Source organism: Ailuropoda melanoleuca, chromosome 7 (assembly GCF_002007445.2).
Source record: "Ailuropoda melanoleuca isolate Jingjing chromosome 7, ASM200744v2, whole genome shotgun sequence".
Taxonomy (NCBI): Eukaryota; Metazoa; Chordata; class Mammalia; order Carnivora; family Ursidae; genus Ailuropoda; species Ailuropoda melanoleuca.
In genome coordinates this window covers 41,944,459-41,967,607 of record NC_048224.1, presented here as the reverse complement: position 1 = coordinate 41,967,607, position 23,149 = coordinate 41,944,459, and the positions used below count along the sequence as shown (strand labels likewise).

General features: G+C 44.8%; 1 long non-coding RNA gene across 3 annotated transcripts; it reads right to left on the bottom strand.

The window, feature by feature from the left end:
• Positions 1-12,807: 12,807 nt before the first annotated feature.
• On the bottom strand, positions 12,808-22,946 carry LOC105236048. Of its 3 annotated transcripts, none has more exons than XR_004626551.1 (4): positions 22,713-22,946; positions 19,685-19,767; positions 18,686-18,947; positions 12,808-14,147 (listed from the first exon to the last, which is right to left on the bottom strand). It is a non-coding gene; the product is annotated as an uncharacterized LOC105236048 (long non-coding RNA). The 3 variants fall into 3 exon arrangements; XR_004626550.1 differs by lacking the exon at positions 22,713-22,946 and adding an exon at positions 22,345-22,522; XR_004626549.1 differs by lacking the exon at positions 22,713-22,946 and adding an exon at positions 20,985-22,184 and having other exon boundaries at positions 12,810-14,147.
• Positions 22,947-23,149: the final 203 nt, after the last annotated feature.

Here is a 23,149-nt window from a genome sequence, read left to right as displayed (position 1 = left end):
CCCCGATGCCCAGCACAGTGCCGTGTGTCACAAAGGTCCTCAGCCCTTTGCTAAGTCAGTGAATGAGTGAATGGCTGAATGAATGAATGAGTTGAATGAAAGCCCCGAGTTGAAACCATATCTTCAGGCTCCTCTACCGCCTTCATTTCTACGAAGAACAAGACATGAATGAATAAACGGGGGTTCCTCAGGTCTGCATAAGAGCACAGACAGCTCTGAAGATTCGGGGGCTGATTATTCAATGTGTTGTGTCTCCAGGGATTTCCTCTGAGCGTTGCCTGGCTTCTCAAAGTGCACAGAGTTCCTCTTATGTGGACAGCAGGTTGGTCCGGCCCGGAGTCTGGGGATCGGGCGAGGTGTGGCTGTTGAGGGTCACGATCGCTTCCATTTCCCCGATGGCCCTTCCCTCTCTACCCCCTCCCCCCGCCGCCACCACCGCTCCATCCCTGGGGTCGGTGGCAGAGAGCAACACGCCTTTCCGCAGCTCTGAATCAGGGCAGCTGGTGTATCATGCACAGTCAAAGCCACATCAAAGGCTGGAGTTGGGTTGGCGGGTCTACACTGAAAGCCCTCAGGACCCACAGCTCGGGAGGCATGGGGCTCCTGAGGCAGCCTCTGGCTCCCTGGGGGACCAGGTACTTTCCTGAAGAGAACACATCATTCAGCTCTTCCTGTGCTTTTACTGTAAACTCTTGGTTTATTACGCACCTAAGAGGAAGGACAGAGGGGAAAGAGAGACAGAGACACAGGGGAGCTTTGATCCGAAAGCAGCACAGCAAAGAGCAAGAGACATATTCAGAGCTCTGAGCCACAGCACCCCCCCCCCAGGCAGAGACTGAGGCCCAGACCTGGAAAGTAATTGTCCCTGGAGCAGGAAGCTCACAAGGCAGGGGTGAAAATCCAAGCCTCCTGGTGCTTTGCCCAGTGCTCTTTCCACACATCCGGACCGCCGCTCTTCCTGACTCCCCTTGAGAATCCAGGGCCTTCAGGATAAGGGACGCCCTCAGGAAGGAGGGGAGGTAGTGGTGTGTACTAAGGGCCACGCCGCTCATGGCCTAAAAGACACACTTCGATGTTCCTCCAACAGACCAGGGCCAGTCACTGCATCTGGCATCTTAGAAAACACAGAAATAAAAAGCCAAGGGCTGTGCCATCAAGGAGCTCTTAGTCCGATGGGGGAGACATGGACGACCCCGGGCCGACTGGAAAAAGGGTTCGCCGTATACAGAGGAGAGATCTGAGTCAAGTGGGAGAAATGCCGTGCACCAGGCATCGGCAAAGCTTCCCTGGCCTTTGGGGTGAGCGTATGTTCGCCGGGGGAAGAACGGTTACTGCAGGCAGAGGAAAGCACCTAGCAAAGGCCTGGACGTGGGGACGTAGGCGGTGCCATCCACACAGACCCCATCACACCTGAGAGGCTTAGCCTGTGCGTAGAGGCCAGTTGCAGAGAACTGACCGGGGAGGACATTCCAACCAGATGCCCCCAAAGCTGGGAGTCTGCCCTTGTTCATTTCTGAACACGCAGCATAGGGCTGGACCCAGAAGAGCTGGGTGCTGAAGGAACACCAGTGGGTCCTGACTGGGAAAACTTTGGGCCTTAATGTGGTGTATAATGTTAACAGCATTGTCTCCTACTACCTGGGAGTTTGTGCAGAAAGCACCTATAAGGCAATACCCATCAAACCTATCCAATGCCCCATATTCCAAAGCCTCGCAATTCTGTGTTAAGACTTGAGAACATTTGCCCAAGATGCCCCATGACCCACTCACAGGCTTTATGAAAACGTTTATACTTAATTCTTCTGAGGGAAAAAGTAATCGAAGCATTAGGCACTTTTTCGAGAAAGAATTTGCCAGGGTGCTCTGCTGTTCTTCACCTCCAGCTTGTCATAGGGAAAGGACAGAGGATGCCCTTTCCCCCACCTCAGCCCCAAAGAAGAGTCCCTCAAGGGGCTGCACAGAGAGCTTGACCTGCGGCCCCTGCAGTGGGAAGGGTTTGAACTCTGGCCGGGAAGGGAAGTACGATTTCCTGGGCCCTTCAATCTCAACTCATTTCACTCTCCGTTTATCTAAACTTGAACATACACAGAACCATTCCGAACGTCTCTGCACCACGCTTTTTTCAGTCATCCAAAAGACCTGGAGAGCTATCCTTGATGTTGCATTTACTTCTAGTTCATTCCGTTTTAACTGCCATAGGCATGCCCTCGTGGTTTATTTTCATGCCCCCTGCTTTATTTTCTAAAGCACAAACGGACTGCATGATCAGTGCAGAAAACTCGAATATAGGAAAGGGGTTTTTTTTCTTTTAGAGCCTGTCACGAAGAGCAGTCATTTGGACAAATCAATCTGGGTGCAGCGGGGTTGTTGGATCAGTGAGGGGGAAACGGGAGGCAAGGGGAGGAATCCTTGAGATAACAGCGTTTTGAGATGACAATGACTCGGTCATATAAGTGACGAAGGAGAGCCAGGCTTCAAACGCCCCCGCTCAGACGCCAGATGCCACACTTTTTCACATTATCATGGAACATATCCCCCGATCCAGTGCTGCCAGGACATCAAACAGGGTGTCAGATGGATTGAATGCATCGGAAGGGATGGATTTGAAGTTTATGCTAGTCACTCTTCTGCTTAGATATGGAAAAAGAAATCGCTTAGAAGAAATGTGTTCTGGGCTCCCTGAGTTTCATAAGTGTGGACGACACTGTGAGGCAAGAGGAAATCAGGAACAGAATCTTGTATTATTGCGTCAGAGCTGTTATTTATGGAGACTAATTGTCCCCAGAGCAGCTCGCTCGGAACAAGAGGGGTCAGTTCATCTAAGGAGGTCAGGGCAGTTCTCTCGGGAGCTGATGGCTCAGCGGACCAAGTTGCTGCTCCCTGAGATCTGAAGTGAGAAAGAACTCTAAAAGGTGGAAGGTGAGGACAGGAAGGCCCATACCTCATCAGAGGTTCAGAGACAAGCAACAGGCACTACAAATAAAGCTATCTTTAGAAAAGTGAGACACAAGCTAGCCCACATTCACAGTTAACACAAGGAAAGCTAGCTTGGGTATAGCACTTGGGGAAAACCGTAGCGATGTGGACAAAAATGCCCAGGCTTGTGGATGTGACCGAAGAGGACGATTCCTTCTGAAGACAGGGTAAGATCTGCAGCCTGGGCGAGGAGCTGGGCCAGCAAGCACCTCGCAGGGGGGACTGGAAAAGCCCCCTTGGAGCTCTGCAGGACTGAGCTACCACAGCGCCACCGTGAGGTGGGGAGAAGCAGGTGCTGAGAATCCGCTCTTCCCCAGGGCTTAGAATTTAGAAAAAGAATTAATCCTGCGTATAAATACCCAGTAATGAATTATAGAACTTTACATCAAAAACTAGGGATGTACTGTATGGTGATTAACATAATATAATAAATTATTATTTAAAAAATTAATCCTATTGGAATTGAGTAAGCATCTAAGGTTCTTGGAAAATCTGGAGAATTAGGGGAGTCTGAAAAAGAAAGAAAGAAAAGAAAGGAAAGAAAAGAAAGAAAGAAAGAAAGAAATACTACATTTCCGGCTAGCGGGCATGTGGGTTCACAAGCAGTAAGGACTGTGACCCTATTCAAATCCTGAGCATCTCAGGGATTTTAGAAAAATCTTTTCCCCAACCTATCAAAATCTGTTTTGACAGACTTTCCCTACTTTGTATTTCAAAAGCCAAAGAAAAGTGGGAAGTTACTGCCTCAAGTCATCCCACCCCAAATTAAGTTTTTTCTTAAAAAGGATATTTGGTCATTTTTGTTAGATTTCATGCATGTGTCATTCATTAACATTGGATTATGACATTCTTGGATTATTTGGTTCTTAAAATCAAAACGTGGAGAGTGGCAGAAGAAACAAAAGTCAAAAGCATTTAGCCCCAGGACCTAACCCACTTCTGGGATGATTTGCATAGTGAAGCATTTTGCATAGTTAGGCAAAAATTCTGCTTGTGTGGGAGAAATAAGAACACTAACCATTGAAGGTCTCATTTCTTCTTACCTTCTTTTGCCCTCTGCCCTCTGGCCATGCATAGGTGATGGAGAGAATTTATAGTAGGAAGTCTAGAACTGATGCTGTCCTATGCTCCAGCCGCTCAGCTGGCGTTAGGCAGAAGGGTATTCATGCAGCTGGGTGTGAATTCTTAGCTATTGGTGAGCTCTGTGACCTGGGGCAAATTGCTTAAACCCTTGAAGCTTGTGATGGGTACAATGACCAGGTGGACTTTATCATCGCGTTGGCTCTGGGTGTTCTGGCTCTGGTGTATCCTTGGTGGACACACAGTAAATAAATACCAGATGAAGGAGCTTTGCCTCCCCAGCTGCCTCTCCTCATTCCTCTCATTTCTGACTCCACCCTGGAAAATCCGTGTATGGATTACATGCTAGGCATGAAATGTTAATGATGGGTGGTGGGCAGCTGTGGCCAGCATTCCTAAGAACTTAAGCCTTCCTCTAGGTATGCTCTTGCTGGGCATACCCAGCCCCCACACAGCCCTCCCCACAGCCCTGTGGGAACCAGGCTCCAAGTGGGGGGGGGGCTCTCCAGGCCAAGGCGCTGTGAGATAAGGTGGAGATCCCCAAATGCCTCTATCTCTGCCTCAAGCAGTCCCATAGAGCTAAGTAGCTCTGACATTTACATTGAGTGTGGGCTGAATATCTTAATCTATGTTAATATCAGTCAATGAGACATTTGAAACGTTGAGAGGTATTCTCGCAATGCCCTGCCTTTGAACTGTCTCCTAGACATGTATATATCTGTTCTCGCCCTTGATTGCTATAACAAACTCACGAGGTTCCCTGGACAAGGTCCAGGTATCTCCCCTTTGCAGGTGAAGAAACTATTTTGTCAAAAGGTGAAGCATTTTGCTCATGGTCACAAAATACTAAGTAGTAGGGCTGAAGCCAACCCCAGAGGCTTCTTCTTTACAGGGACTTACTGGGTCAAGGGCTTTCTCAGTTTATACATCCGTCCATGTCCCTGGGTATCGGCCGTATGATTTATTTTAGTGCCTAGTCATTGTATCCTGTCCTATGCTCCATGGCTTACCTATCCCATCTCACTGCTGAGTGCATCTCCTAGTAGGCATGAGATGATTAAACAAACATGAGCGGGGGGTGGGAGGGGGAGCAGTAATTGCAGTCCTTTTCATTTTTACTTCAAAGTAAGTCTTGGTCCAAGTGACACACCCTCGAAGTCTGTAGTCATTTTTGCTAGTGCTCTTCTGAACCATGAAGAAAAAGGAGAATCTCCAGGACTAAGTCTCTGATTTCTTTGGCGCTCCCTTGAAGTCAATATCCTGGATCACTCACTATATTCTAGGAGAGAATTCTATTAACCTATTATTTTATCTAAAATCAGAAGACTAATTACTTTGGTGAACAGGAAGACATCCTCATGAAGATATTAATTTTAAATACAGAAAAGTACAAAAATGAAATCAGCCATAATTCCACTGTCTGTGTGTGTGCGTTTCTGTGCTTTCTCTTTTCTCTGCTTCTGAAACCTGTGGCCCTAGCTCTGTTCCACTTGCACTCACATGCCATGGGCAGGAAGACCATAAAACTTCCGGTTGGCTTCTCTCTACTCGTGAAGTGCAGTGCAACACCATCGCTTAGGAATCTTATCTGACCAGAGCTGCAGAGAAACTGCTATATCAAAATTTCCCCCTGGGCTTTTTGTAAGCATCATTGGGTCCATGCTCTCTGATGGTGCCCCCTTCTTTAAAAGACAGGCCCTAGAGGACTGCTTTTCCCCCAGAGACTTCCATTTATCGGGCAAAGCTGAGTTTTTACTGGTCACTTAAGGGAGAACGCCATCGTGAGGGAGTATCTGTGTGTCTCGAAAGGGGAGGTGACCTGTATAGTGTCTGGGGATCCAGATTTGAGCGTTTCAGGCAGATTGCCCTAATAGTTTGGGATTAGAGGACGTGGAAAGTCTAGTGTCCTGGGTGAATGTTGATGAGTCAACAGCTGTTCGATCAGCAAGAAGGTTTGCCCAGCTGAGCAATCCATTGTCCTGAGAAGGATGGCATTTGTCCACATGAGCACCCAGTTGTCCAGAGCAGGATAAATGGGTTTAATGAGATCCCTGAGGTTCATGATGAGGTCATTTGTTGGTCTGCAGCTTTATCTGCTGGGACAAGAATTTACTGGGACAAATGGTAAAGTCACCTTGGGCCTCAGCGTCACCTCCCGATCACTGAGCTCTAGGAGCACAAGTATCTGCATTCACTCTGGACACCAGAGGATGAACCAAGAGAGGAAAGACTGCTCCGTGAGGGATCTACTCCCATGGTGGAAAGAGATCTTGCTGGGAATGCTCCATGGAGGGACACGCCAAGTGTGCACACCGATTGAGTTGTCTTAGTGAATTAATCTTGGTGTTCATGTGAGAGTATCAGGGTGTGCTGGAGTGGGGGGATGTGCGACGGTGTGCATGGGAGTGTGTGTGTGTGTGTGTGACACAGAGACAGACAGGGAGACAGCTGGGGGAGGGGGCGGTAATCAGGAAGTATCTTCAGTTTGTACCTCTCACTGGCAAGAAGAGTTGAATAATCACCAAACTCGGCTAACCACAAGACTGGAGGAGGAGATGTGTGGTTTAGTCCCCAAGGGGACATTTGGCAGTGTCTAGAGACATTTTGGTTGTCTCATCTGGAAGAAGAGTGCCAATGGCATCTAGTGAGGAGACACCAGGGATGCCGTTCAATGTCCTGCAGAACATAGGACAGCCCTTCCCCCAGCTGCAACAAAGGATCGTCCAGCCCACAGCATCAACAACATCAAGGTTAAGGAAGCTTGAGCTATTAAAAAAAAAAAAAAAAAGATTCACACTGAGGACATAAGAAGGAGGGGAGAAGCAGGGGTCAGAAGACTGGAAAACAAGGACAGGGTGTCTGGGGGACCCTCTGGAAAGAAGTCAACTTTCAAAGGGGGTTAGAACCATATTGTATGCATTGTTAGTGATCTTCTTCGGTTCAACATTGTAGTGAGGCATTTCCCTGCATCACTAAATATTCTCTGAAAACATGGCTTTTAGTGGTTTAATAATATCCACCCATATGCCTAAACCGTAATTTTTTTACTATTTCCTTTATTTTTTACAGTCAGAGTAGTTCCATTTTATGGAAATGTCAGTAATAGAGCAAGGAACACTTGAATAAACATATCTTTGTGAACATCAGATTGTTTCCTTAAATTCTGACACATAAAATTGTTACATGAAAGGATGTACACATTTTATGTGTTTTGGATATGCGTTGCCAAACTGGCTTCCAGAAAGATTCCTCAATATACACTTTCAGCAGCAATGGTTGAGAGCACCCAGAGTTTACTTGCAACCCTTATGCTAAAGGTCACCACCATAGAGATACTTCCCCCTGACCCCTCCCCTTCCTTTTTCCAAAGAATGTGTCTGTTTACAAACATCGGACCACTGTGAATGTCTCAAGCTTCCAAATCTTTAATTCTCTCTTTTACAAAATTGTTGGAAGTCATCACAAGTCGAGAAAGCAATCATCTCCCTAGTCGTATCCTAGAAATGTGACTATTTTAGTTTTACTTTAAATTGAAGTGATTCATCTGAAAAGAAAAAAGACAAATTGGGAAGCCCTCCCCTCGAGCTTCCAAAATGGGAAAGGTAAGATCCAGAGAAAGGACAAGATGGATAGTTTCAGAGGAAAGGTGAAGCTGCAATCCAAACTCTTTATTCTTCTTGGTCCAGTACTATTTCTGCTGAGTCCAGCTTCCAAGAGATAATTTTAAAAAAAAAGAAAGAAAGAAAAAGAAAAAGACCTCAACATTTTTACAGGTAGGGCACTTGGGCTCAGAGGAATTCAACATCTTAATCTTGGTGACATACCTAGTAAGTGGCAGAGCTGGATTCCAGACAGTTCGACCTGACTTGTGTAGTTGGTATGGTCATCTGGTATGGTTGTGAGACCTCTGATGATCCAGAAAGCCAGTAGCTACTGTCACTTATCCATCGAAATCCTCGGGGGAGGAGGGGGGGAGATAATGTTTTCTTTCATTCGTACATGTATTCATATAGACTGTAATACTGTGTTAAACCTGCATGAATTAACAGAGTCTTTTTATAACAAAGTAATTTATGTGTGCGTACAATGGTACTATTTTTCTAGTAGCCGCAATCCAGAACTGCATTGGCTTCGATGGTGGCCGATAGCCACCTGTGGTTCTGGAGCCCTGGAAATGAGCCTGGTTCAAATTGAGCTGCTCTAAGTGTAAACTCGAAGACCTGGTATGAAAACAGGAATGTAAGCTATCTCTTGAATAACTTTTTCCATTGATTGCATGATTGGGTTACATGTGATATATTATTAGAATTAATTTCACCTGTTGGTTTTGCTGTCTTTGGCTACTAGAAATTTGAAAATGCCTGTGTGGCTCATGTTCTGTTTCTCTGGGACAGCCCTGGGTGTATACTGCTTGCTGATTCCATGATCAAGGCATCTTGACTATCACTCAGTGAGGAAGGCCCTGAGGGAGGGTGATTTGACTTTTATCATCTAATCTGTGCATAACACCTAGAATCCTGGATTGTGAGTTCTGGAAGGAACGCTTGGCAGAGACTTCTAATTGTTCTGCAGTATCCGTTCTCCTCAACTCTCAGAGTGAGGGAACTACAGGTTTTAGCTGGCTCTGTAGCAGCTAAGAATAAAAAGTGTTCCCCAGTCAACTTGGCAGCTGGATGAGGCCATATGACAAAGTTCCAGCCAACAGAATGGGAGTTGAAACGGTATGTGCAGTCGCCAGCTTGTATATTTAATCATTAGAGGTGGTGTGTTCTTGGCTCTTTCTATCTCCTGCTTTCTGGAAAAACAAAAGGCTCCTGGGTCCTTGCGGATTTCTTGAGTAAAGGCACTTTGCAGTACATGTGGAATGCGTACTCTTGATCAGTGAGCTTTGTGTGTTACTGCGTCTTCAAAGGTGGAATATATGGGTTGGCAACCAAGGGTCTTGAGACCTCTACCAAAGGAAGAAGGACATTTCTATCCTATTTAAATCACCGTTTCATTGAACTAATTTAGTCTTAATTAATGCAGAAGCTGAAGACCATTCCGCTTTAACACATCTGTATCACAGGGCAATCACATAACAGAGAGGACCAGAGGATCCAAATTCACACAGCAAACTAGCATGAGAGCTGGGTCTTGAACCCGCGGCTTCTAACTGTTTACCTTTCCATACCATGCATTGTGCTCTGCTTGCTCATCCAATTACAGTCCATAAAAATGCGTTCTAGAAGATCCAGTACATCAGTGAACTATTTGCTATTGTCTCCCAGAGATAAGAATCTCCATTGGCTCATATAATTGCTGTTTTAAACTGCTTCCTTAGCCGGGGGTGTACTGTATGGTGACTAACATAATATAATAAAAAAATCATTAAAAAAAATAAATAAACTGCTTCCTTAAAACCTCCATGATTTGTGTCAAGTACCAGCAAGGGACTAGCAGCTTCCTTGAGCAAGAGACAGCCATAAAATAAACTTAGCAATGGCATCTTGCTGGAGGCACCAAAACAATGAAATGTAATCTTCATATCACTTGCTTCCTCCCTGCCCTTTAAAATCCAGATAAAGTGGCTCAAATCCTGATCTCCGTACTCCATGGAAAAACAAAGGCTAAAGTTTCTGTGGATTTCCTGGGGAAGAGGGGGTAGGCAGGAGGCGGGGATGGCATTCTGATGGCTTCCATCTGCATTCCTGGTTCTGCAAGTGCTGTTTATTCTACATTTGCTAAGACCCAGACAAGAAATCCAGCTTTTCCTCAATTTCCACACACATACACACACGCACACGCACATGCATGCACACACACACACAGCATCTTGCATAGCGCTGATAGGCATGACATACTTACTTGAAGACTTACCTAGGAGAGGGGCACCTGGGTGGCTCAGCCGGTTAAGCGTCTACCTTTGGCTCAAGTCATGATCTCAGGGTCCTGAGATGGAGCCCCAAATAGGGCTCCCTGCTCAGCTGGGAGCCTGCTTCTCCCTAGCCCTCGCCTCCCCCCCCCGGCTTCTGTTTTCTCTCTCTCTCTCTCTCTAATAAATAAAATCTTGGGTATTAAGGAGGGCATTTACTGCATGGTTCACTGGGTATGAATCATGGAACATCACATCAAAAAGTAAGGATATACTCTATGGTGACTAACATAACATAATAGAAAATTATAATAAATAAATAATAAATAAATAAAAGGATTTACCTAGGATATAAGCAAAAGGTTACATACCAACAAGTTAGATCAAGCATTAGATATGTCCCTTGTGAAACTTTCTTACGTCCACCCTGCCCCAAGGGGCCCCGAGGGAATTCCCATGGGATGCTTTTTCCCAAGGTCACCGCTGGGCCGTAGAGGCACCCTGTCCACGTGTCATAGACCAAGGGAGCGTGAGTTGGAGAATAGAGCACTAGTTTGTCGCAGCCCCCACTGCCCCCCTCAGCCAGCCAGCATCAACAATGGCACCCCACAGAGCCTGCAGCCAATGGCTCTGGCTTCCCCCTCTCCCCCGGGGTAGTGCTCAGCCACAGAGCATCTCTCTAGTCCTTCCTCCCCCACTCCTTTATATACCCAACCTCTCCTCTTCCTCACTAACAGATAGAGACATCCGTCTAAATCCTCTTATATTCCCAGTCCGGACGGCTTAGCCATGCTCCTTCATTGCTTTGGCTCCTACCAAGCCCCTTGGCTGCAGTCTGCCCCTGGGAAGGAAGCCTGGTCTTGAGCGAGGCGGCTTTTTCTCGTGGAGGCCGATCGCAGGCGATGGCTGACAGCTGAGTTCTGTCACCCAGCAGGATTCCCCACTGGTCAGGAGACAGTCCGTCGGTCCTGACAGATCTGGGTGGCAGGTGTCTGCTGGCATTCATTAGATTTTGCCCCTTGCGCTGCTCGGATGCCCTTCTTCCTGTAAGTTCGAGGACTTCAGGATTCTAAAAGGTGTATGGGGAAACTCCAGCTCCCACACACTGCCGTTTGTCTGGGACTTTAAGTGATACTCACCATTCCCTGCTCTGCTATGCGTTTGAGATTCCTCTCACCTTCTGCTACTCCTGGTGGCTTAGCTAATGGCATGATACATTCGTTCTGGAAGGGTCTGAGGCCATAGCCGCCATGCCCTTCTTACTGTCACTGCTGCATTTGTCCAATTACCATCTAGATGGCATCCCCTGGCCATCCCCCAAATCAGATATGCCATCGTGGACCACGTGCAGGCCAAACATTCCTTCTTACCCCCATTGACCAATTCCTCCTCCTGTGATGAGAATAATTATCCCTATCACGGTGGCTCCTCTTCTTGCCTGATGGTCCCTTGGCACAAGGAGCCCAAAGCACCCTAGAAACAGTTGCAAGATAGTTTAATGGGTCTCTCCCTGTGTTCCCTTGAAAGTAGTCTCCTTTGAAAACCAAGACCTCTAAACACTCAGAATTCAGATTTGCCATAACATGTGCGTAAATTCTCCAAGCGAGGATACTCCCGTGGCTACACCTTTGGTTACGATTCCATACGTTCTACCGCTGAAGACACAGTAGCATGCAAAGGTCGCTGAGTTAGAGTATGCATTTAGTATGATTTTGCTTTCTCTCATTGAGGATTTTTACAGAAATTTAACGAACTTTGCAAATAAAAATATATTTTATAGTTACCATTCATAGAGCTTTTCATTCCTTTCTGTAGATCCAAATTTCCATCAGCTATCATTTTCCTTCAATCTGAAGAACTTATTTTTTTTAACAGTTCTTATAATCCAGGCTACCACTTTCGAAACATATTCTTGTCACATACAGAAGTATAGGTTTACTTTCTGTTTTCTTCCAGCACTTTCCATCCTTCTGGCGTGCATAGTTGCTGATGAGAAATTGGATTTATGTATTTGTTCTGCTATACATATTTCTTGGCAGTTTTTAAGATTTTTCTCTTTATCCCTTGTTTTTAGAAATGTAATTAATATGTTTCTTAGTGTGATTTTCTTTGTGTTTTTCCAGTTTAAGATGTGTTGACCGTCTTGGATTTCTGGATTTACATTTTTATCAAATTTATAAAATTTCCAGCCTTTATTCTTCTAATGTTTACCAATATGTAGAAATTTAATATATGACAATTGTGTTTTTCAAACCCATGGCAAATATATATACATACATATATATATATACATATATATACATACATATATACATATATATGTGTGTGTATATATATATATATGTATATATATATATCTCCTATGAAAGAAATGCTTTGGAACAACTGGCTCTCTTTTTATGTTTCCTCAACCCCACTCCACTCACAGCAAATTAATAACCTCGTGTAAAGAACAGACATAAAATTTTTCAGTGAAAATAAAAGGATAGGTGTAGAAACCTAGTATAAAATATTCAAGCTATGGCCTTAGCAAAACTTGCATGTATTTATAGAAAAATTACCGGCCCTGTTAAAAATTAACTATTGGCCAACTGGGCAGGCATCCCCTGGCCATCCCCCAAATCAGATATGCCATATATAATTGTGAAGTTTACAGCAACCAGGCTCAAAATATTTTTATAAGCTGCTCTTTGAAAGAAAAATCGTGAAGATCGTGTGTCATTTTAATGTTCCCTTATATTTGGCACAGCTGCAACAAAAACTAAACTAAAAGCAATAATTTTTAAGACAAAATAGAAATATATTTCTCTCTTGTGCTTAGGTTAACAGAGCGGTTCAAGGTTTCTACAGAGGCTTGAATATCATCACATTCCCAGACTCCATCACTTTCACGGCTCTGCTCTTCTCAACACCTAGCTTTCAGCTTGTCATCCAAGATCCAAACCTTTTTCCATGTCTCTATTTTATCTTAGCCAGAAGGACAAATGGGAAGGAGAAAACCATGTCTCTCTCTTTAAGAATATTTCCTGAGAAAAATGTCAACACCAATTCCGTGTACATTCCATTGGTAAGAATTTAATAATGTGGCCACATCCAACTTTCAAAGAAGTCTGGGGAATGAAGTTTTGTCCTGGGCTACTGTTTTCCAATAACTTTTACATGCTGCATTATTGAGGAAGAAGGGGAGGATGGATCTTAGGAGACAAGTAGCCTTTCTGCTTTTCATTCTCTCCTTCAACAGAATAGTTTGGCCACTGATATATAAGGCACTGGTGACAGATTCTAAGATGTGGGAAGAACAAACATACCATCCTAGGCACGTCCCTCCCACGTGAATCGTACAGTCGAGGGACTCGATGCAAGTTGAGTAACTCAGAACGTGTGTCTTCTATGCCCTTCCCACAGCCTATTTGCAATCACTTCTGTGTGTGATGATAGTCCGTTGGTTTAATTCCTACAAGTCACCACTGTCATCGTTAAGCTCCATGAGCACTCAGCATCACATTAGGCACCATGAGAGATTCTTTCTAATTAAAGCAAACTTCAGAGATCCTTCATCTTTTGTGGTTAAGAAAACTGAGGTCCAGAGAGAAAGGGACTTACCCAAGGTCCCTCCTCCAATCTCTTTGTTGGCAAGGACTCAGATGGCTATCTGAAGTCACTGAGCATCTGTCAAGACTGAAATTCAAGAAGTAAAGGCTGAGCTTCCCTCAGGATTCCCCTGCTGTGTATGAGTCATAGGGAAAAACCCCTGGGGACCGCCGCCAGCTAACGGATGCCGCTGCTATAAAAATGTAGCCCGCTCGGCACTTGAACTCCACTCTTCAGTGGGAACCGATGCCACCCAAACTGCTAAGGACCTTTTGAACCAGCCTCTGTGCCTGGAAAGAAATCATGCTCGAGAGGAGGAGATCATGCTGGATTTCAGTCCCCAACACTTACCAGCTGTGTGTCCTCGAGAACACTGCTTAGCCTCACTGAGCTGCACGTTGCTCTCTCTACCTTGTGCATGACTATCCCTGAACTGGCGTACGAAAGGGATCCACCGAAATGCCGTAGAGAACATCCCTGGAGCACCGCAGCTGGTACATGGTTCATGTCATTTTCTTTCACTTCCAGGGAGAACTTCCTCTACCAAATTAATCTGGCTAATTTCACCGCTTCAAATCCTTCGGTGGCTCCTAGACACTTCCAGAAGAAAGTGAAAACCACTTGGTATGATTTTCAAGCTCTCCTCCTTGAAAAAAAGAGAGAGGAGCTTTGGCAAATCAAAGACGGAACTAACACATAAGTCCACTGACTCCTGTCCCAAGATCTCTGAACAAATGGCTATACTAGTTATTTACAAATAGCTATTGAACAAATAACTATAGTAAAATGGAGGGAGTTCTACGAGAGAGATTTATATACAACACAGGGTTAGAAGGAGGCTCGTTGATCATAATGATGCTTATGTCTTCTCAGCCACTCTCTCCAGGGAGCGGAATACATCCTAAAAGATAAATGGTATCATTGCTCGGTGGCAGAATTGTGGGTGGTTTTTAATAACTTGTTATCAGTTTGAATATTTTCCAATTTTTCAACAGCAAAACATTTTTTTCACTTGTGTAATGAAGGTAAAATGATCATGACAGTAGCATGTTGTCCCTAGCTAAAGATTAGGCAGGTGAAGGAAGTGATAAAGGGAGTGTGAGGGGTGCCTGGGTGGCTCAGTCATTAAGCATCTGCTTTCAGCTCAGGGCGTGATCCCAGGGTCCTGGGATCGAGCCCCGCATTGGGCTCCCTGCTCCACTGGAAGCCTGCTTCTTCCTCTCCCACTCCCCCTGCTTGTGTTCCGTCTCTCGCTGGCTGTCCCTCTCTCTCTGTCAAATAAATAAATAAAATCTTTTAAAAAATAAAAATAAAAAAATAAAGGGAGTATGAGTGAAGTCAGACACTAGGAGACTTAATGCCGAGATGAACCCAGTGGCCCTTTGGTATCATAAACAAGTCCATGTCACACAGAGGATCACCGACTGTATTTTGTCTCAAGTCTCAAGGTCATTTGTCGGTTTCTGAGACGCTATGGCTATACCTTGAGGCAGGGCTTGTGGTTGAAGGGCATTCCCCAGCTAACAAGACTAGCTAACAAGAGATTAATATCTGAGATCTATTAGAAAATCATGCAAATCAACAAGAAACAGCTGCCCCCAATATAAATATGGCAACAGGATGTAAAGTCAGTTTCAGGAGGGAGACCCTCAACAGCTCAGAAACTGATGAAATGTATTCAAAATCATCAGCGAGGAAAGAAACACAAATGACATTTGTGTCAGGAAATGATAAATGTTTCACGCTAGCAACAGGAAAAATGATAAACATTTCACGCTAGCAACAACTATAAAACTATGTTTTAAAAACTTTGTTGGCAAAAGAGGTGGAGAAATTGGAATCCTATACACTGTTGGTGGGAATATACGACGGTGCAGCTGCTATGGAAACCAGCATGGAAGTTCCTCAAAACATTGAAAATAGGATGACTGTGACTGTGGAATCCGGCAATTCCACTGCTGGGTATCTATCCAAAAGAATTGAAATCGGGATCTCGAAGAAATAGCTGCACTCCCATGTTCACAGAGGCATTATTCACAATATCTAAGAGATGGAAACAATCTAAATGTCCACTGATGGATGATGAATGGAAGAAAAAAGTGGGGTGTGTGTGTTTGTGTGTGTGTGTGTGTGTGTGTATACACAATGGAATATTATAGCCTTAAAAAGAAAGAAATCCTGCCATATGCAACAACATAGATTAATTTGGAGGACATGATGCTAAGGGAAATACACCAGTCACAGAAGGATAAATACTGCATGATTCTACTCATATGAGATATCTAGATGCAGAGAATAGGATGATGGCTGTTAGAGGTTGGGAGGAGGGGAAATGGGGAATCAAGTTTCAGTTGTGCAAGATGAGTCAGTCCTAGACACGGTGCCTATGGTGAGCAATACTATATTGTGCAGTCAGAGAATCTGTCTCATTTCACTGTAAGTGTTCTTATAAAATAATAGTAAGAATTACCCAAAGAGGCACAAGAAAACTTTTGGAGTAAAAAAAAAAAAAAAAAAGAAAAAGAAAAGAAAAAGAAAAAAAAACTGAATCAGCAGGAATGTGAAAATACCAATGTCCCTGTGATGGGCCATCCTGGGGGACAAAGTATCACTATTTCACCCTATTACATAGACACATACCCGCAATGTCTTTCCAGGCTATGAATGCACAAGAAGTCCTCACACAGGCTCATCAGAGAACATGCCTGGGGATGTTTATCACTGGGGTTTTTTGGGGGCAGGGGGAGGGGAGCAAGAAAGAGGAAGGGATGGAAAATAATTTTGATGGCCTTCCCTGGGACAATGGGTAGGTAAGAGTAGGTAGCTACACGCCATAAAACGCCACAAATTATCAGGCAGGCGTTCAAAGGAATGGCTTAGATTATTGTCGTAGCAACATAGATAGATCTTAAAAACATTGCCCTTCACTAACTGGAATTAAAATTGTTAAAAAGAAGTAAAATAAAATAAAAATATTCCCCTTGATGGGGGATAAAAGGGAAAACGAGAATGGATACATTCGTGGAGATTCAAAATATGCCCATATATTTTGAGAGGATGCATAGGAAGAAAGAGAGGGTCATAAACTTTAATAGCACCTCTTTGGCCTCCCCTCCTCCCACACTCCCGGTGTGTCTATACTTTCCATGCCAATAGTACTGAATGCTAGTAGTTCCACCAACTCAGCATGCTATTTCACTACTGTCTTAGCCTTCGTACCTGCTGCTCCTTCCCCCAGCCTTCCCCTGTAGTTCATGGGGGATGGGCACACCGAATCACCCTATCGAATCGTTAGAACTCAGAGCTTGCTACGTGGGGCGGGTATCGCTGCTCAGCAAACAGGGCTCACTTGAACTCAGTTTGGACACCCTCATCAGGCCTGCCCTGCATCTCCAACCTCCACCATCCCTTCCCAGGCTTTTTGCTCAATAACTCCAGGTTGTTGAGTACTTCCTAAATCCCAACTCCACACTGCTATCTAGAAGGCACACAGTGATGGTCACAATTCTGGGAGCTCAATGTGGGAACAGGATTGGAGGGATAAAAGTTCCATATGTTGACTTTCATTTCACCCCCCACCCATTTTCTATAAGATACCCCTTCTTCCAATGGTACCTGGTACCCACTTGTCCAGAGCCCCCCTGATTGACTTCCTTCAAAAGTAAACCTCCCACGATGGGCCAGGCCATAGGAGCATGGATGTTGGCTGCTGTGGTTGGTGAGGGTGATCTGGAGGTCCCTTTGCTTTGACAGATTTTCAATCACTTTGCCTGTTTTAAGGCTCAACTTCATCCTATTGGGAAGTCCCAGAGTCCAGAATCTTTTGGGGGCTCCAGAGTGTACCTCTCTTTGCTCCTCTGTGTTTGCCAGCTTACGAATCAGACTTCTTGGGGCTGCTAAAATCAATTGAGCCCAGTTGTCCACCTGCTTTCCAGCTTCCAGTGTTCTTACCATCCCTTCCTCCCCCTTTTTGTCTTTGAGAGTTGATGCCCTACGTTATGCTAAAAGCCCAGTCACTGCCATTTTTTTGGTGTTTCAGGAGAGAACAGTGATAAACGAATATGTTCAGTCTATCGTCATTAACCCAAAGCAGCCCATTTTTACATAACTTAAATGATTTTTTTAAAAAGATTTTATTTACTTATTTGACAGAGACAGCCAACGAGAGAGGGAACACAAGCAGGGGCAGTGGGAGAGTAAGAAACAGGCTCCTAGCGGAGGAGTCTGATGTGGGGCTCGATCCCAGAGCGCCGGGATCGCGCCCTGAGCTGAAGGCAGACGCTTAACCGCTGTGCCACCCAGGTGCCCCGTACATAACTTAAATGATTTTAAAAAGTCTTGCTTGGTTTGAGACAAAATGGGAAAATTGGTAAGATTCACCTCCTGTTCTTATCTTGACACAACAGATCTTAAGATGTTAGAGAAAACCTTGATTTCATTTGACTCCTCTCTTTTTCAGGATAAAGACAAGACTCCCCTCTCTAGTATTCATTAAAATCATTTTATTTGTGAGCAATGGAAACTATATCCAGCAGACACATACAAAAAAAGGCTGAGGGTAGATGAGTGCATTGGCAGAAAGAATACAGAGATAGCTCAGTTGCTACTTCTAGGCAGTGGTTTTCAATGGATGCTCCCAGGCTTGCATCATCAGGATGCCTTGGAACTTCCTGGAAAGCAAATCCTCAAGCCCAGCCCTAGACCTACTGGATCAGGAACTCTGGGGACAGGACCAAGCAATTTCTGTTTTAACAAGGAGATTCTGGGGCGCCTGGGTGGCACAGCGGTTAAGCGTCTGCCTTCGGCTCAGGGCGTGATCCTGGCGTTCTGGGATCGAGCCGCACATCAGGCTCCTCCCGCTATGAGCCTGCTTCTTCCTCTCCCACTCCCCCTGCTTGTGTTCCCTCTCTCGCTGGCTGTCTCTCTCTCTCTGTGAAATAAATAAATAAAATCTTTAAAAAAAAAAAAACAAGGAGATTCTGATGCACACTCAAGTTTGGGAACAACTGCCCTAGAATCAACTATGGCCAAGGACACAGCAAGATAAGGAACAAATCTGGTCACTCTGTTGCATTCCATTATATTACCTGAGAAAGAATGACTATAAACTGAAGACCTGCTCCATTGATATCACACTCCAAGCTCCCAGTACTTAATAGTACTCCTGTGGAAGAGACAACTAACCTCAAATGGGTCTGTGTTAAAAATGGCTCCCCTCCATTCATGCTTTAGTCTCCTGGTTTTACTTGCTCTAGCCACGTCCTATACGTGAGCACCTATTCCGAGACAGCTGACCCAGATCTTCGCCATCCTCTCCATTGGGTATCCTTGGTGCTACTCATAATTGCAGACTGGAAAATAGCTTTGTGCCGAAGGTGTGGCTGATAGCCTTCCAAAGAGCTTTGCTCTCAGGAGCTGGAGCTTCGGTTTTTCTCCAAGAGGTAATCTACAACAAAGACAGTGAATCTCTCACCTCTGGTTTGACTTCATTCCAGCCTTAGAGAATACAGAGGGAGATGGACCCCAGGGGAAAATCTGACATCGATATCTGAGTTACCGTGATTCAGAGAAGTTTCTGAGACATTTCAAGAGAATAGTTGAGAAGTCATGAGTAAAATATAATGTTTCCCCTCCCCCACAGGGCATTGCAACTCCCGCTTAACCCAACATATTCAGATTGCTACTAAGATTCTACTGTTCCGAAGATCCAAATCCTGAAATGTGCCCAGCAGTGTGCAAAGCTTTTACATATATTATGTCAATTCACTTATAATGTACAACCTCCAGAGTTTTAACCTCCTTTTAAATATAAAGAAGCGAGGGCTCAGAAAGGATAGACAGTTGAGCAATGCCGCACAGCTGGCAAATCAGGTTTAAACCCGTATCAATCCTGCGATATCTATGATCTTAACCAGCTGGCACACCGGCTCTATGACCACACAGAGGGAGGTTTCAAATAAACCAGTTCCCAGTTCAGACAGGACTGGGTCACTCCAAAAGCTGTTCAGAATTTTGGGGTGCCCAGAGCACACTCCTGATCTCCCACTCAACAATCTTCTTTATCTAACACATTACTGCATGTCCTTTGAGAGCCCATATAGGGCTACCTCCTCTGGGAAGCCTTTCCCACCAAATCCCAACGCTGAAGCAGTCACTTATTTTATACTGCGGTTATTCAGTTACCTGTCTGCCTCTCCCACGAACCTGTGAGCTCTTAGAAGGCAGGACTGACCTCATGGCTTGCCTCGCTAGCACCTAGGACAGGGCTAAACACATAGGATATAGTTAGTAGTTGTTTGTTGCTTCAAAAAAGAAAGAATGAATGGATAGGAGGGTGGTGGGTGGATTTCAAAGGAAAGTGTTAGCAGCAAATACGTGTCTCTAGTATTAATAGTTCAAGTGTTAATTAGGGCAAAACCGAAGTGATTTATCCGCAAACACCGGTGCCTAAGCCCGGTGAATCTTGCCCTAGCTGTCTCTGAAATTCTCTATCATTCTGCCTGTTGCTTATCTCCCCCTTCTCTCCCTTCTCCTTCTCTCCCCCATCCTCTCCCTTTCTCTCCCTCTTCCCTTTAAATGCCTACAAGACAGAATGGAAACCATACATGTAATATTTTCATTTGTTGTAATATATGATTCAGATATAAATAATGTTCCCCATTCTTAATTTCAAAATCCAGTGGATGGAACATGTTTGTAATGTCTAAAAATAAGATCCAAAACACAAACACCCACAACTCTCTCCCTTGTATTAAGAGCATACACTAAATTGGTTATTTCTTTCTTTCTTTTTTCTTTCTTTCTTTCTTTTTTTTTTTTGATGAGTCAGTGACTATCAATAGGAAAAAAATTATCCACCCTGTTCAATAGTAGGAATTTACATGATTTCAGTACCTACGAATCGCCAGCCATGTCTTAATCATATATGTATGCTAGGTTAATCATAGGTATAATATATAAATTATTAATTATATATATGTATATTATAATATATAATTGATACAGCTATATTCTTATATAATATGTATTCTCCATTTTCTTACTTTCATTTATAGGGAGACAACTGAGACTCAGAGAGGTTAAATGACTGTCAAATTATCACCCAGTAAGGAAGAGGAGGTGGGATTCAAACTCAAGGCCCATGCTTTCTCACTGGATTAAACATTCTCTCTCATGCAAAGAGACCGTATTGGTAAAAGAAAGGAAGAAGAAACGCCCCGCAGCTAAAAACAAAAACCTAGGATTAAGGAACACTTTTTTCAAGGCGAATACCAGATCCTCAGCCACGGTTTTGTAAGAACGGGTGTAACACTTGCTTGCTGACACTCTATGATTCAGTTCTGCCGTCTTACTCGGCTCTTTGCGAAATTAAACCACATTTTAGAAAAGGAAACAATATCGGACTGATAATAATTTCTGTTTGAAATCTGATCATTTAAAACAAAGGTGAAGACCAATGGAATGACATAGATTTTTATCTCACCTTCTAGTCACAGAAACGTTGAGTGTCAAAAACACTGAATTCCAAATTCCAGAAACAAAACTTTCTTTGCTGGCTCTGGAGGTTTCTCATGCTGTTTCACAACCTACATGCCCCACACCCCCACTCTCCCAGCCTCTGCTTCCTCTTCCTCCCTCAGCCCATGCAGTGAACCCAAAAGCAAGTTACGGGAGGGAGCTCGGTGGATAGGAGCCCAGGAGTCCTTCCCTGCACGGGGCACTCCTGCAAATCTCCAGAGGCCACCTTCTCGTGATTCTCTCAGGCTGCTCTGGGCTGAGCAAGCAAGGAGGAAACCAGGCAGGATGTTAGCCCCGCTTGGGTTCTGAGAATTGCTACTTGGCCATAGTTTTCTCTGGTTTGAACCAAAGAAGCAGGAAGGGTAGAAAGTTTTAGAGAAGAAAGTGTTCTCGGGGAAGCCATCAGAGTGAAAGCAGGTGGGGTCTGCGGGAGACCTCGGCTCTGGCCAAGGCCAGGTCGGCTGAAGCTGCCAGGCCTCCCCTCCCGCCCAGACGATGGGGAGTCTCGCAGTCTCAGCGTTCTTCTCTCACACCCCATTACTTTCCGATTGCATTTTGCACCTTCATGCTTAAGAGGTCGCATGTCCCATTGAATGTGAGTCTTGCGCAAGGCCAAAACTAAGCCTGTACTTTTCTGCTTCTGACAAAGTTTTAGAGTGAGTACAGTCTGTGGTTGAAGATGGACTATGGATTTAGACAGATCTGACTTCAAATTCTGGGTCTATCTATCACCATGCATGTGCCTTGGTGCAAACCACAATCTTCCTTCATGGCACTCTCTCCTCTGACTTCTATGTGAGAATGACGTCCTGATCTATGTCTTCATTTCCTACTGGCATAGCCGACTGCCCGCTAAACACATCCACTCAGAGGTTCCTTCATGCCTCAAATATGAACAGACAAAACCATTATCTACTCTTCCCCCTGCCCCCAACATCCTTTGTTCTGCTCTTTTGCTCGGCCTATGGAAGCCCAGTCATGTTCAATCAGAACATAAATCCTGCTGGTTCTTCCTCCAGAGTTCTACAATGCACCCTTTCCTTCCTCATGAGTTCTTATCAGTTCATGGAATTTTATTCCCCCACCTGTGTACTCCTCTCAGACGAGCCCTTCAACCACAGCCAGAAAAATCCCCTTGACCAAAATACCCTTCCACCACCACCTCCACCACCATTGAAAACCCATCAATGGCCTTCCAACCAAGAAAAGAGTACACACTCCTTGGCCTGGCACCCAAGGCTCTTTGTAATATGGGCTCCGCTTCTTCCAGTATCGTCTCCCAGGGCTTCCCCACCTAAGGCTTCTGCTCCCATCAGAACACTCACTCAATATGCATGCATTGATTCCATTCACCGAGCATCGGCAGAAGGCCCACTTTGAACCAGGCATTAGGGACACATGCGTGAACAAGCAGACACAAACTCTTTGCAGCACGGTAGAATAAGCAGACAGACAAACGACAAACTGTGAACTCCTGGTTCGACTTGGTAGACTGACCACAGCATTTACATGTTTTCCTTCCCCCTACGAAATGGGCAAAAAAAAAAATGTAAGATATAAGTGGACAACAAATTATAGTGAAATTTTGGAAGACGGGATATAGACAGACGAGCAACAATCCACTTAGCAGAAGGCAGAAGACGTCAACGTAAAGGCCTAGAGACATGTATGCTGACCAAATTCCGTCTCGCACCTTGCTGAACACCTGGAAGGCGAGGTTCTCAGAGACCTGATGCCCCAGAGAAACAAGAGGTAAGATGTGAGCCTGCCTCTCTGGACACAGGAAGATTAAGACCCTTTGATGGTCTCCTTGGTCCCACAGAGCCTGATGGCCACCCTGCGGGGAGAAGACAGAAGAGCTAGTGTCTGGAGAAACAGTCGGAAGTAGCTCCAGACTCCTGTTCATTAAGCACGGGGCAGAACAGAGATGAGGCCTGGGCTGAAAATGTTCCTACCGAGGGGCGTCCCCATGACATTGCAGGACTGCCCTGATAAAAAGATGATCCTTTAAGTTCCTAGATGGGGGGCCGGGAGAGAGAAGAAGACAACATGCACACATTTACAAAGAAACAGAGTTGCAATCAGGCATCTACCAGAAATTCTAGAAGCTGGAAAATAACTGGAGAAAGC